The sequence below is a fragment of the Lampetra planeri genome, chromosome 10 (assembly GCF_965212315.1).
Source record: "Lampetra planeri chromosome 10, kcLamPlan1.2.h2, whole genome shotgun sequence".
NCBI classification, from domain to species: Eukaryota; Metazoa; Chordata; class Hyperoartia; order Petromyzontiformes; family Petromyzontidae; genus Lampetra; species Lampetra planeri.
In genome coordinates, this window is record NC_136116.1 from 8043669 (window position 1) to 8060449 (window position 16781).

Here is a 16781-nt window from a genome sequence, read left to right on the forward strand (position 1 = left end):
ACGAAAGTTGGGGAGAGAGACGCAAAAAAATATAAAGACTTTTTTTGCAGAGTGCATTGCGCCGTTGAAGCGTGGGAGCCACACACACAAAAGTAATTTCGTAATCAGAAGAAGTGTGGAACGGATTCCACTTGCAAATTAGTTTCCTTGAAACTCAGACAACCGTCGTACTGCTTGGCAGCGAATGTCGCACACCATTCTCCCACTAGTCTCCATTAGCATGGTAATGACTTTACTTCGCGCTACCTTCAAAAGAGTTATGTACAGCTGGACAAAATATGAAAGAGTTAAATATATTTAAAAAACAGACAGGGATTTTTTTTTAAAGCAACCTACATTAGAGCACACTCGCGTTAGAGGCATGGATTTAAAAATAGTAATAAATAGCAATTAAAGAGATTGTTTTTTATTCAGCAGGCGGGAACATTGGCGCACACCTTGTGATCCACTCAAGATTTGGTATATTGCGTAGAAATGTGTAAATTTACCAAATTCAATGAGTTGCGAGGTGGGCAGGGTGGCGAGATGTTAACTACCTCGCCTGGTATACAGGAGGTCGTGGGTTTGATCTCGACCCTGACGATTGTATATTTGGAGCTTGCATGTGCTCCCCGTGGTTGCGTGGATTTTTCTCCGCGTCCTCCGGTTTTTTCCTCCACATTAGAAAATGTTTTTAAATAATTCGGCTGCTATACATTTCTACAGGATAAGCCACTTCGTTGACCTATCATTTGTGGCCACGTCGCTCCTGAAAGAAGAGCTATATAGCTCAGTGGGCCTTACCTGGTAAAATAAAAATAGTGTTATCGTGTTCAATAAGTGTTTCGTTGGTATCATGCTGTTTGGCTACTTCCTAGCTTATACTCATAGCCAATGCTATTTTCTTTTTCTCAGAGTACTAACACTTTCAATCACCTGTGTTTAAAACATCTAGATCGGGGATACGTATGTTTGTGACGTCCTTTTACTCATTTTCATCCCAACCGAGCTGTCGGTGTCATGTTAGGAGACGAAATACCCATTAGGATCCTTCCATGCAAGAAAACGGCCCGTGGAAGCAGATATCACAGAACTGCTTCGGGGATCTCTTCAAGTGCTCTCTGGAATTCACACAGTAAAAATAACTCGCCCTGATACCGGGAAATGACAGTCAAACCCATATTTGTAATACTCATAGTGGGAATTTAGCAACATTAAGTGCATATTCTTGGTTCTTTCGGTAAACTTTACCGAAAGAACCAAGAAGATGAATCCCTGCAGTCACGAAAGCTTTAAATCGAAACATTAAGTGCATCAGAACATTTTATTGCAATGGGGCTGTTTTGTGTGCAATCATTGGTGACCACGCTGAGGAACATCGAATCACGTGACAGTCATCACTGCGAAGATCTTTATCAAATGCAATAAGAGAAGATACGAAGACAAATTATTATAATGGTGATGATGATGATGACGTCGTTTCCCCAAAGACACAAAACAATCACGTGCAGACACCGAGGCCGAGGTGGATCTCGCAGGTTTCTGGCCCTTTGGGCAGAGGAGGCAATGGACTTAACGGGGCATCTGATGAACGCCGGGGTGAGAATTTCGCAGGGAAAGACCGATGCAGCGTGGCCTTCCCCCCCCCCCCCCATTGGGCGATGAGAAGAAAAAAAGAGAGAGAGAGGGGCCGTGTGTTGAGAGTGCCCTCCGGTGGCAGAGCGTAACGGCCCCTAAATTAATTTTATTGTCGCGTGCCTTTTACGCGACTCTTTTGTATTATCGTTATTAGTTTTAGTTCATCGCCATAATTTATTTATTCCACCTTTGCTACGTGCTGCTATTGATGATTCAAGGGGTTGTGGTTTGCTCGATTTTATTTGTTTTGTGTTTTTATTCTTTGTTAATCGGTGTTTCAAAATTGAAACGTGTTTCAAAATTGAAACGCCGAATAAAGCAAAATAAGCGAGAAACAAGGCTACTTTGGCTGCCAATCCATCGTTAGTCTCGACCATCGGTCATCATCGCCCCTTTCAGCAACGCGAGTTGCCCCAGCCACACTGAACACGAGACCTCCCGACCGGCGTATTGCTCTCCGAGACGCGATACTTCAGATAATGTTCACGAAAAGTTGCATTGCGTGAAGAACACAGGCTAGGTTGTGTATAGAGTGGAAGCGTTATTAATGAGTTTGACACTTTGCTCATTAAAATGCTTAATTAAATACAAAAAAAAATCCCTCGGGTCTAACATCACCCATGTGTTCCTTGGGGGGGGGGGGGAGGGGAGTGGAGCGAGGATGCATCATTGGGCTCTTTCCTAGTTCTAAATTAAAATTTGCCTTGAGGTTGCTTTGCTGGGAGGAAGGCAAATGGGATTGACTCATAATGGCCATGTCAGAGCAATGAGCCAGCACCACTGAAGTCTTAGGTTCAAATGCATGCAATCACCAGTTGTTAAACCAGCCTAGTGGGTCTGATGCTCTTGTTTTCGATGAGACATGCAGACGAAGCAACAGAAAACCAATGAATGAATCAATTAAATTAATTCTATCGCTCACAATGCATGCATCCATGCTTGAGAATGTCATATTTTACATTTGAATAATAACAATATACAGCTCTTTGTCAATCAGTAAGGCTTTATTGTGCGAAGGCCTCCTCCATACCGTATTAGTCGAGAGAGGGGTGGGGGGGGTAAATTAGATATACTTCACCACGCTGGTCAGTGCAGGTTTGGAAGTATATTTTATAATTAATTAATCTAAATCCTGTAGCCACTAGAGGTGCTACATTCACCACAATTGCAAAGAGCAAAACAGAAACAAATCTCCAAGCGAACTGTGCCCCCCTTAATCGCGAAACCTCATCATAACTAGGGGGTCGCATCGTTGTATGCCCACTTATAAGTGCTAAAAAATGTTTAATCTATTCGGATTATGCTTAATATCGCCGGACGTACTCATGGATTCTAGAGTGTATTGAACGACTGACATGAAAGCTGAACACATGCTCAAGTGTTCCTCCCGATATATTTTCCTCAGTCACTGGTAGACTGGAATACTTGACACGTGAATAGTAGCCACGGGTATACTCGATGTAGTGTGCCGGGGTGCGGAAATATGATCCAGGTCACCGACCTGCACAGACTCGGTGGATTGAAGACCTTTGCAAATCTATGGTTCTCTATATAAGTATATGATAATCTATGATAATTCTCAAGACCTCTATGTAATTATATAACTCTACCGGTCATTATATAAGTTTCGTAAAATTCTTCGTGAGTCTGCGTGTCTCGACGTATCTCTATCAGTCTCTTATGTAAGTCTACGAGGATCTATGTGAGTCTGTGTTCTTCCATGTAACTCATTCGGGCCCTACGCCGGCCTACGAGATGCTATGTGATCATTTGGGATCTCTACTTTGAGTCTTGCGTGGTTCTACGCGAGTCTGTGCGTTCCGCGTAAAATCCTGGCCCTCGCTTCTCACTTGCGAGACGGGAGTAAGCTATCGTGCTGTGACGGTTCCACCTGAAGACGGAAGCTGGTGTTGCCTCCGAAACGTCGTGATTTTTATTTTATTTTTTATTTTACTTTTATTAATTACAATTTTTTTTACCCACGTGACTTTACCGGAAAAAACCGGTAAAGTCACGTGGGTAGGTGACTCGCAGCCGCAGCCAGGGCGAACTGAATGTGGTGTGCCGGGTAGCGACATCCTCGACTGAAGCGAAGCCCCTTGCTTGTTGGACCACAGCGAGGAGGCCAGGACGGTACACGCACTCAGCCGGGCCCCGTGCCACGCGGCGTGCATCGCTTTCGTTAAACGTCGATTAAGGCCGGGCGCTATATTCCTTCCCATCGCCCGCCCCCCGCCGCTCATTTCTAGCCTCCCGCTCCTTCACAGCCACGGAATGCTGCTGCGGCTGCATAAATATTAATAAAGAGCAATGTGGGTGATGATTTATCAACGGGAGAAAGAGTGATTGATTGCAGCAATAAAACCTTAATATCGCCTCCTTTTCGGCACTTTTTTTTGGTGGTATACACGGAATTTATCACCGTGATGCCGGCTGAAATGAAATTAATTCTTTCTTTCTGGTGTGTATGTGTGTATGGGTAAAAAACAAAAAGCATGCGAGGAGGAATTTCGCTGAGCTCTTGCGATCGCTTGGGGATGATGCAACGCCGACAATTACAATCAAGACCGACCTGGAATTCAGACGTTGGTATTTTAAAACGATTCTATTGTACTACATGGTATGCATTCCTCATCTATGTCGTTTGCATAAGCCGCTGGCGTTATGTTGCACGAGTACACGGTATATGTTAATACTTTGAACGTACATTGGAGGCGTATGCGCGTGTTTAAGGTTATTGCCATTCGCTGCTTAAAATTAATGTTCGTACTGTAATCAGTCGAGAGTACTGTGTCAAGCCACTGCTGAACGAAGACATCGCCACACCATGTTGGCCATCGCAGAATGTTTGACCATACTTCACCACACTTGCCAGTGCCTCCACATTTAGAATCAACATGCGTTTAGAGTATATTTGGCTGCTACAAATGTCCACACGATAAGCCACTTCGTTGAGCTATCATTTGTGATAGCCAAGTCGCTTCTAAAAAAAAATCTAGATAGCTCAGTGAGCCTTTTGGCGTCATCTGGTCCAACACCATGTGAGACTAGGGTCTAATGAAAGCTGTCTCGGGTGTGGACCAATCAATTTCAAGGACAATGCATACATTATCAGAGTTATGTTTTTTGTTTGCATTCCGACTGCAGATATTGTGGTCAATGCAAACAAGACTCCTTGTAAGAAGGTGTCAGTTTTGTTGCCAGATAAAAGGGTAAAACACCAATTATCATATTTTGCTACTGGCAAATGAGGTTCCAATGGAGCTCAGTGAGCGTTATCTGCTAAAATAAAAACGTTTAGTTTTAGTTTGTGCATCGTTGATGACGTTCAGTGACCAGGGAACAGTTTCACGCTCACGCGCGCTGTGGCTTCGCTCACCGTTGAAGGTTACGGCGTGGAATTTAATTGCGTGTAAGACACAGCGTGTCGGTGGCACGCACGGCACGGCGTACTGATATTAAGAGGGTGTCACCAAAAGCGTCCGGCGAGCCGTGGCTCTGTTGCGACACGGGGACTTTGCAAGCACGCCAAGCCACAGGAGCACGCAGCGCTACGCGCAACAAAAATTGTTCGTTCGTAAGGCGTCAGTCACTTCGAGTTGCCACCGCCGAGATGCAACAACATCAAAAACGCCGCTGTATACTCACTAACTGACTACACATTTATTTTTTATTTTACACGGGTAAAGGCCCGCTGAGCTATGTCGGGTTTTTGTCTTCTTCTAGAAGTGGTGTGGCTATGACAAATGATAGCTCAACGAAGTGGCTTATTGTTACGTGGAAATTTAAAGCAGCCAAATATTTAAAACGCATGTTTCTAAATGTGGAGGGGAAAAACAACTAAAAACGATCAAAAAATATTTTTTTATTTTACCAGTTAAGGCCCACTGAGCGATATAGCTTTTATTTTAGGAGCGAGCTGGCGATCACAAATGATAGCTCAACGAAGTGGATTATCACGTGGAAATTCATAGCAGCCAAATACTCTAAACGCATTTTGATATACGTCTTGGAGAGACGATATATCACACTATCGTAAGAGGGGAGAACAACTTGTAAATGCATTGTCTGGAGTGGTGCATTTCTACGCAACTGACGAGAACCCGTACTTTTTAAGGCCACGGGAAGACTTATAGAATGCCCCAGACAGCTGCTCGCTCAAGAACGAGGATGATACTGGAAAAACTAGGACAGCTGGCAAGTCCAGACTTGCGCTTATTTCAGGGGCAATGCCGCTCGTTCTTCAGTGTTCATGGAAGTGAGTTTGCGTAGCCGAGTAGTTATATATATTTTAGCAATAAGAAGGGCCTGTAATTCTGAACAATTCCCACAAGAGGGGTCTAGTGCGGCTGCTTCACGACAGCTGCCCCCCGCTAATACGATTAGAATACAATTTGGATTCGAACAATCACGGTGGTCACTGCATCGCATGAATGTCAGATGCGCTTCTGTGGCCGACTGGAACGCTCTTCCTTCCGATATTAGGAAGCCACTGGAGCTATGCACGTTTAAATCATCTAGATTGAAACCTCATTGGTTGAGTACTGATTTTTGTGTTTAGTTTGTTGTCCTCTCCCCGCGCCTTCGATTAGCGCGGTTGGATACGTACGGCGCCAAAGAAGCTCAACGTACATGCATACATACAAATGAAACTACAATTCAAGACGCTCGTCGAGAAAGCAGGACAAGCGCATCACGGGCAATCACACGGACGATACATCAGTCATCGGGGTTAGTCAGAAGGAGATAAGTCTTGAGAGTTGACAGGAACAGGGTCAGCGAGTTGGCAGTAGCGGAGAATGTGCAACCTCTCATTGAGCCCAACGTGTGGCTGGGGTCACCATTCTCAACCCGTGGACTTCACAGTCGCGTCACTCGACCCCTTCAATCATTTGTCAGTAGAATTTCAGATATTCGCCAGGCTCCTTTTGAGGCCGTCCACTGGCTCACTCGCTCACCATCCTCAACACGCACGTACAATCATTGCTGATCAACTCCCCACCATGCAAAATTATAGGCGCCTATTTAAGGCTATGGATCTCTATGCAAAGTCTATGAATCTCCATGTGAGTCTATATCTCAAAGCATGGGACCAGATAGACCCCCCCCGCCCGCTTAGGCAGCAATTCAGATACTCGCCACCACGAGGCCGACTGCTAAAGGCTGGCTCACTCACCAACTGGCTCACTCACAAACTCCGTAGGAGGGGGAGACGGTTCGTGTAGGTCACCTGCAATGGCCAGGCCTTGGCTCGGTGTCACGGCAAGAACGTGATCGAGCGATCCTTTCACAGCACGTGCTTGGAGCGGAGCCGGTTCTGCCTCCTGTCTGTCGGCGGAGATGCCTCTCTGTCCTCTTCTCTCGTCTCGTTACGACGACTCGATCTCGCGCTACGTGTGCTAACGATCTGGCGGCAAGCACCGAGTCGTTGGGAATAGCGGCGCGCGCGTATGCATCACAATGGAACGGTAAAATGCAACTCGCTCTGCGCTGCGCGCCGTCTCTCCTGCACGCTAATACGTCGGGGATTTTTTCAGGCGTAAATTGATACCGATACGCCGACACATATATGTATTTTACCCCAAAATGAAAGTTCTAACTTGATTGAATCAAACAAATTTAAATACGGTGCAAATAAGGCAATGCAAACAAAAAATCACGCAACAAAACGCTTATTTAACGTAATGCAGAGTTTCCAAGGTGCTTTTTAAAAATTACTTTCGCAAATAAATTGAGTAACTGCAAGTTAGCCATAATGTAGAAAGCGCCAGGAACGCCTCTGCACATGACTGCCCCTTGCCCATTAGGGCCATTCCCCAACTCGCGCCGTGTTTATTTTGCTATTTTCATTCTAAACTACGAAACGTTGCGTGCGCACACTTCGCTTTGAAGAGGAACGCAAGCCCGGGGTCGCGATAGGCTGCGTGCGCCGGAATAATTCCGCGGTTGAAGGAGACGCACCGAAGCACATCGTCGCTTCTAACGACGAACGCCGTAACGGGGAACAAAAGTCAAAAAATAATAATTTACTGCAAATTCAAATGGGCGGCTGGAGAACGATTTGGTGTGAGCTTTGAAGAGCGGAGTGGCTGAAATAGCCCGGCGCTCACCACAGAACCGGTTTCGAAGTGCGCTCGCCGTTGAAATTTCCGCAGCCGCCGAAAGTCATTTCTGCGGGGCATTGCTGAAAGTGCGCCGTCCTCCGCATTACAGAGCGGACTTTAAAGCCCTCCTACGCCATCATTTGCAAGGGTAAAGCCATTACGCCCCAGGGTCAGAGTACAAATTGCCAATCGCAGTGTCTGACATAACAGCAGACTGTGATAAAATAAAATGATATGGTAATAGTGGGTCGAGTAATAGCAAAGATAATTTTAACAAAGTGGCGATAACATCAATTGTTGATACTAGGAATAGGCGACTGATGATGATGATAACGAGCCAATATTGTCAGCACAAACTCATTGTTCTTTTTTACATGGAGTGCTCTCTCCAAAAACAACTCGGAACACGGCGGTGGTTGTTGAACAAGTGTGGCTCTGCTGATGATACCCAGAATGATCGCTTAAACAAATGCCGCTCGATACTATTGGTTTGGGAAGCCAAGAGGCTCATGTACTGGCATAGATATTTTCCTTTTTGTTACACGTAACGAAAGTGGAAGAGAGTTTTTTTTGCTAATGCATGCTTTCTACCAAAAACGTCCACAGGCAAACCGTAAATAATTATTAGCAGTGTCTGCCTAAGAGGCGGTTAGATGACGTGCGAACTTTACGCGTCACGTCCACACGAAAATGTTAAATCTTAGAGCATGCTGCGGCACGCGGTACATTCATTTGACGAAAGACTCTTGAATGGTAAAGAGTGTTTTGATCAATGAGGAGGTGGGGGGGAATGGGGAAGAGGGGGGTGGCAGGAGGCCCCTGCATCCTCCCCTGTGTGAATTTATGTCGTCAATTCGTAGTTTGCAGAACTTTCTGGCGGTGTTTGCTTTTTGAGATGGGCCAAGGCAGAGGTCAAACTGTGTGTGTGTGCCGAGAGACCTTGGCGGAGGATTCATGTGTAGGGCACATTCGCAGTAGGTCGTGTACATACACACGTGTGTGTGTGTACACACGTGAAGGCACACGGACAGACAGACAAGACATGCAGGCGTATTTTACGAACATATGCCAAATACAAAGACCCCCCTCCCCGTATAGCCTTAATAGACTGTTGGGGCAAGTGCTGTTAGCGAGCACCTATGACAATCCAGTATAGCACACGAGGGGTGTTTTTCAGTTTTTTTTCAGTTTAATTTATTAGGTATAGCCCTGTGAGCCATTCGGCTCTTGAATTGGGTGCAACCGCAACAAACAAAAGACAAAAACATGAACAAGAAAACATCTTAAAGTGAGTATCTAGCACCACGCCCGGCCGTCTTTGTCTCCTTGGTGGCGATGCTTACACATCGCACTAGTATGTGCGCTGAACTGCTTTCGCACCGTACGTAGCCAACTGCTATACGGCACGAGGTGCTCATGTGAGACTGAGTCGACGTATAGGGGAAGCCCAGGACCGGTTAGAAAAATTGTCACTGACATTGACTGTGAGCGGGAATCGAGCTCGGGTCACTGGGTTCGTGGTCCAGCGCGATAACCACGACACTGCCGCCCCCCCCCCACACACACACACGCTGCATACACGTGCACGCTCGTGCACGTGCGCTCGTTCCTAAGTGGAAGTAACGTCACCACGGCGCTTGTTCTTGTCGAATGCTCGCTGGCAGAGGAGGGCACGGCACAATCCCAGGTGCCATGGGTTGACTGACAGGGATGACTGGCAGATGCACGACCTGTGCTCTCGGCAATGCCAATTTGTTGCGTTTTAGCTGACCGGCACTCGTCTCGTTGTCGCTGGAGGGCGACTGCCTCCAACTGCCCAGGAGCGTCCTTTACGAACCTCCTCTGTAGAGGTCGATCTTGACACCGCTAGTAACGGTCATCGGCAAGTCCACTCAGCTCCACATCCTCCCGTACCACGTCAGCCCATCCCTTATCTAACCCGTTCCGCGCCCATTTAGCTCAGTCTATCTGGCCAAACATTCGCTGCTTGGGCAAGCGGTGGCTGGGAATGCGGGCTACATGACCCAGCCAACGCAGCCTTGACTGACAGAGGAGCTCACCAATGGGACTGTATCCACATCTTTCAAGGATCTGTGAGCTCCTCACACAATGCAGCCGAGTTAAACCCAGGATGGATCGACAGGCAAGCGTAAATGTTTCAAACCGGCGTAGGTGTTACATTCAAGGGGTCCACGTTTCGCAAGCATAGAGAAGAAAGGACATAGCGGTGACTGAGAAGACCCGAAGCTTCGTGTGGAGCGCTAGGCCATGGTTCCACACAGCGTTTCGTAGCTGATTAAAAGCTAAAGCCGCCCGATTGATTCGAAGTGAGACCTCTGCTGCCAAACGGGAGCTGGTCAAAAGTGCAGTGCCCAGGTGTAGAAACATTCCCACTCTCTCCACAACTGCCCCATCACTCGTGTGGAGTTGAGCAGGCGGACTATTTGATGACACCCAGGCAGGCGCTTAGCTTTAGTGGGGCTGGTGGTAGGGCCCCATCCCTTAAGAGGCACGCTCCAGATTTAGCATCCGAGTCTCGAACGCCATATCACAGTGAGTGGAAATTACCAGATCATTATCAGTATATACAAAAGGCCTTTGACCAAAACCGCTAGCTAGCGTCGTGAGCAATTGCCCAATCGTCCAAAACGTCAGCCTTGTATTATTTGTTCTAGCGATGACTAAGTTGAGTTCATTTTTTGTCCTTCTAATTCTGTGTTAACACACACACAGACACACACAGACACACATATACCTGCAGGTTTAACGAGCAGGCGTGGCCAGACAGAGCGAGCGCTCCTCTCAAGGCCGTGCCTGCCTTCTGTTAAAACCACGCTTTATCTATCCAGGCAGCCACGCTAATATTTCTCCTCCTTATTTATTGCCAGTAGGACTCACTTGTGTGTGTGTGGTTTTTTCCCCAGCACGCATCTACCTCCCCCCCATCGTGCACTCGGCCCCACAGTGTTACACTTTATTGTACCTGTGCAGCTATTCTATTTATTTATTTGCGTGTTATGTGTTGCTATTCCAAAGCCGCGCGAGCGTGCGCCCTTAATTTCGGTGATGCACTGCGCTCGCCGCGTGCTGCCCCGCGTCGCCGCCTCGCCGGCAACGTTCAAAAGTAAATGAAGGCGCACGCGTGGAGGAAATCCCCGCTGCTCGATGATTTATCAACAACGCGGCCTTTCGCTCGCGTGTCCGTCGACTGCTGCCTTTGCAACTCGGTGGACCAGAAGGCGAGCGATATACAAGTAGCTGTACCATGGGACAAAATAGAACCATTTACATTCTATACGCTAAATGGCGAGAACACCTCACCGTAAACAGAAAGGCATCGTGGAAGGTCCCGGAAGAAGTCTGTTCTTTTTAAAAGGCACGACCTGATCCGGATAGCGGACAAAATCATTTAACGGAGAAAACGAACGTCTCCAGGCATGTGTAGCTCCGACACAATTTACATTTGTGTAGCGGCTCGACGGAAATGTGCAATGCGCGCTGTAAGGGGAGCACGTGACATTTCAAACCGTGTAAGCTGCTGGTCAATCGAGAACTCAGTTTGGCAGCCTGTCACACCACCGCCTCACCACCTTCTGCAAACTCTCAAAGCGACAGATATTGCGCGGCTACCAGAGAGCGCGTGCGTCCAAGGGCGTGTTTTGCCGAGGCGACGAGAGGAGAGTGAATGGGGGGGATGGCACGCCGTTCATCATCCATCCATTCGGGGCGAGCAGACCAACACCATACTACCGGACATCTGTAAAAAAAAAATAGAACCGAGCATTATATCTCATCGGTTTGCTCCAGTATAAATACATATTCGGATGATGATGATAGTGTGGGCACGGCCACGCTGGCGAGAGAGCGCCAGAGGCACCCACCCAAGCCGGTGAATATGAGGGCGACGATCACCGTCACGCGTGTAACGTGCAAAGGGGCCCCAGCACAACAATCGGCCCTCCTTTATCTCGCGCACGCGTACGCACGCGCCCGGCACAACCTCTCTCGCGTCAGCGGCGGCAGCGCAGGATGCGGTGGAGGGGAGGGGTCAGGGACGGGGTCACCGCTGTCACAACAGCCGCGGTGTCGCCCCGCGCACGCGCTCCGAGCAAACGCGGCGGCGGCGTCGTCGGGGTGGAGTTGTGGGGGGCCCGGGGCTGGCGGGGGGGGTGCAGCCTTCCGTCTACAAGCAGCGGACGGAAACGGCCGCCGGTGCGTCAGCGTCGTTAGGAGCGAGCTGCGAAGGCCGAGTAAACACACCGATCTTCTGTCGGCGGAAACACGAGCCCAATGAGTTGGGATCGCCGGGAGGTTCGGGCAAACTGAAATCGTTAAAGTGTTTTTTCTTTCTCTTGTTTTGTTGTGGAAAGCCAATGGTGAGCGCGCAAGAATGAGCCCGAGACGTGTAACAGCTCGGGCTGAAATTGGGCAAAAAGACGGCAATGAGTCTCCTCCCGCTCGAGAGAGATTCGCAACAGCCAGCAATCAGTCCTATGGGGGGGTTGCACCTGTGGGTGCGTGTAATTGTGCAGCTCGGAAAGTCTGCGAGGCTTCCTGTCAATATTCGAACGTAAAATCATTTTTCACCGCTCACTTTAAAGGCTTTAAAAGCTACTGAATTTCGCCAAACCGTGGCCCCGTAGAGGTCTTGTAAATCCACCAAATAAACCTCCCTCGTAACCTTATGGGACTTTTGAAGAGGTTTGCTCAAGGATGTTTTCCTTTTCTTCTCCTGGCCGTGTGAGTAAATTATACACTTTAACAAGGCCAGTATTGTCAGTTCAGAAGCTTTCCAAAACAAAATGAAACATTTTATATCTTTTTACTTGAACAAATTAAAGTAAAAAAAAACTGGCATTTATTCAATTTATCACCGAGTGTTCCACATCTGCCATACAGTTTAACGGGGCATAATGGCATGGTCCACCCTCCACATCCCCTCTGTGGATTCCTTCATGTTCGTTTTCATCTCTCCACCCCCTCCCTCTTTCCCACATCTCCCCCCCCCACCTCACCTCCTCGCCCGCCACACTCAGTGCATTAGTTATTAATGCCCGACCCCCAGAATTTACAGCTAAATGAATGCTGCTGAACCACAACTCCATTCATTATGCTGCTCGCCCCAGCTCGGCTGTGTGTGCGCTCTACTCTCCTCCAAACAGAGACGGGGAGAGGTGGAGGCTGGTGGTGGGGGGGGGAGCTCGGGGGTTGGTGGGGGGCTGTGAGGGGGGGGGCGAAGAGGGTGGGGGGGGGGACATGGGGAGGGCTACAAAACCGGCTCTCACTGCTCACGTTGGGTGGCTGCCAATTTGTGGTGTGCGACTGGAGATAAAATGCTAATGCCGGCCAAATTATAACATAATTCACGCGCCAGGCCGGACGGGTTCAGCAGTGGCGCTGGATTAAAAAAAAGTATATAAAGGGCGCCTTTTGTTGCCGCTTGGCATTCGGGGGCAGTAGTATTGAAACAAATCTTTAATTTTTCCGCTGAAACTATTTTCCTTTATTCTGATTCATTTAATTTTTTTACCTTCAGAATTAAGTGAAATGCTAGGGGCAGAGATCGATGCCGATTTGAAAGACCCTGGCGGTAAGAAGGCAAAGGAGTGACCCCCCCCCCACCCCCCCGATCCCCCATGAATGTTACTCTGCAACATAAAGAGACGAGAGCAGGAATTACGGCCACCTCCAAGGGACTGCCCGCGCAAGGGAAGCGGTGTGCACGACGGGCGCGCGGAGTTACATCAGCGAGCGCTCTTTCTCTTTGAGATCACGCGCAGTGGGTGAAATCCGGTTATCTCCACGTCGTGTTAAATCGGTCATCGGTCAGAAGAAGGCAACGTAATAAACTGTGAATAACCCAACCAATAATAGGTCCTGCATATTCTCATATTAACATGATCCATTGTAATTTACGTGACGAGATTAACCACCCCCCGCCCGCGCTGGTATTCGCGTCTCAAAGGCTCACGGTGATGACATCACCTTCACTCTGTTAAAGACCGAAACAGGAAGACGTCGTCACAATTCTGGACAATCGCCTGATGAAGCTGGTTGTAATCACCGGCGAAACGTCGTACTTGAATTGTAAATGTTGTAGGTTTACTCTCCAACAACACTGGTGTGCTGTACTAGAAACGAATTGTCATGTTCTGTTTACGTGGCAAAACTTACTAATTGGCTGTGCCGGGTGGTGGCCGGTTTAACGACACATTTATAATTTATATTTTACACGAGCTAACCCCCCCAAAAAACATTATTATGGCATGATAAATTTATTGCGTGAACAAAGGCGCTTAAACGTATTGAAAATAAAACACGCTGTAGAACATTAGGAGTGCAACGGTAACGTGACATAAAATGTAATTGTAAAGGCATTTGCTGAGGGCACAGTAAAATTGCAAGACACCTTTGACACTTTTCTGGAATTAATTTCCCTCTAAACCCCCATTGCCTGTTTTAAGAGCCCAGTTAACCTGGAGGGGGTCGGGGTGGGGAGGGTCACTCACAACCGAGTTCACTTTCCTGCAACATCGCTCACAAAGGTGAGCTCTGCGTGCGTCCGTTCCGCGCGACCGATTGAACGCGGCGTGAAAAACCGCTCACAATAAAACGACACAAAACAGTAACGTTGATAATGGCCGCCTGATTGTAAGACGTCAGTAGCCCCTCGTTAGGTCATCTCAAATTAGCATTCACACCGTAGTAATTTCAACCCTCTGTCAATGCACGATCGGATGAAAGCCTCTCCATGCCGTGTCAGTCACGGGTGTTGCTTCGATCACACTTTGCCACGCTGCACTGGCCACTGTGTGGGTTCGCGAAGGTAAGGGTGGTCACAGAGACCACTTCTGATATAGCTCGCCAACTATATTGCCTCTGGCCAGGCCAGAAATTCAACTCAGGTCACGAGGTTCATAGGTCATTGGGCTATTCACTGCTCCACCCCCCCCCCACCCCCGCCAGAGTTTTTCGGACAAGACGCCGACTTGGGATGAATCGAGGCAGTGGCATGCACTGCACCTTGACTCTCTGTTATTCCCTTCTTCCTGCCTCCCTCTCTGTTTGCGAATCGCTGCATCTGTCCCTGCTGTGATGTGGGGGAAGGCCCTAGACACAGCAGTAGCGATAATGGTAATAACTTTCAACAACAACAAAAAATCCTCTCTTCCACGAAGCCCAAGCCCCTGATTTATTCACGTACACTCGAGGCCTCGCTGCTCTCTTAACCACGAGCACAATAAGCCAGCGTTAGATTTACGGATGCGGGGAAATAAAGAGGAGGGACGGGGGAGCCTCCACATTCCTCCTCCTCTGCCGCACGGCGCGCGTGCACCACACACACGCGCGCGCGTGCACCACACACACGCGTGCACCACACACACGCGTGCACCACACACACGCGCGCGCGTGCACCACACACACGCGTGCACCAGACACACGCGCGCGCGTGCACCACACACACGGGCGCGCGTGCACCACACACACGCGCGCGCGTGCACCACACACACGCGTGCACCACACACACGCGTGCACCACACACGCGCGCGCGTGCACCACACACACGCGTGCACCAGACACACGCGCGCGCGTGCACCACACACACGGGCGCGCGTGCACCACACACACGCGTGCACCAGACACACGCGCGCGCGTGCACCACACACACGCGCACGCGTGAATGTTGCGTGAACGGGAGAGCGAGCGAGCGAGCGAGCCAGCAGCTGGCACCGGGGGACCCACGCTCGAGCCTTCAAGGAGCGGTTTAACAATCCGGTTATTACAAGATTCGAAATGTATCCGTTGTGCCGCGTAACGTCTTTCGGTTGTAACAATTTTGAAACAATGTAGTAACTTTTAATGAGATTTTACGCCACTTCATCCACCCCCTCCCCTTTCTTCCACGCTTTGATGTTTTATTTATTTGATCGTGCTAGCTACGGTTTATAATGAGGCATATCACTCTGCCGTGCAATGCTAATTGGTTATGACTGATGGTCTTGTACATTTTTAAATGCGTGTAATATTTACAAACGGAGATGGAGTGGCGAGAACCTCCTGTGCCGCAGCTGAGAGAGATCGTTGCACTGCGTGACCGTGAGGGATCACTTGGGGGAGGCCTTGATTCGACAGTGGATAGATCATGGCTTTTCAAGTTCAAGTTCATTTATTAGGTATAGCCCTGTGAGCCATTCGGCTCTTGAATCGGGTGCAACCGCAACAAACAAAAAACAAAAACATGAACAAAAAACATCTTAAAGTGAACAGAAAATCCAAGAAGAGACAGCAAAATATTGCAGAAAAAACACCGTACACCAACGCTGTGGGCAAAAATCCCAGTAATGAAGACATTTTTGCAATTTATATTCATGCATATATATATAAAATTGCCATTCAGGGGGTGTATTTGACCATGTGGCAAGCCGAGATTTTTGCAGCATTGCATTTATTTGAAATAATAAAAAAACAACAGAAACGCTTCTTGTTTGTGGGCCTTCGCTGCGTGCGCATGGTCTGTGGTGCGTTGTTGTCGCGCGAGTTCCGTGGGAAACGGTCGTAGACCCCCGTCAGTTGTTTATTTGGTGCCGCTGCTGCTGCCCAGAAGCCTCCTGGACCACCCAAGTCCCGTCCTTGGCTTCACCTTCTGTGGCTGAGCTGCTTCGCTTTGCATTTTTGGTCTGGCTTCTAATTTTTTTTAATCAATTTATTTTGACCCGGTTCGACTCCAGTATCTTCGAAAAACAGACTTCCGGTCTCAATGGGCTCTGACCTGATTTATTTGCAGCTCTCTGATGTGTTTTCGGGTTGTTCCGCGTTGCTTGGCACGATGTCCGATGTTCCACTCCACGTGTCAGAAAGCGTCAGAGAAAATATATCGGAGAGCTTCAGGACCGTCAGATGTCCACATGCCTCTACAATAGAGAACGAGCGTTTGAATCAGTCCGTTGGTTGGTTGGTCGACATGTAACGAAGGTTGCCCGAGTTTGGAGCACGCGGCGTGACAATTTGACGTGCGTGTACTCTGCAGCACGAGTCCCCCTTTGGTTTTCAAAACATTTT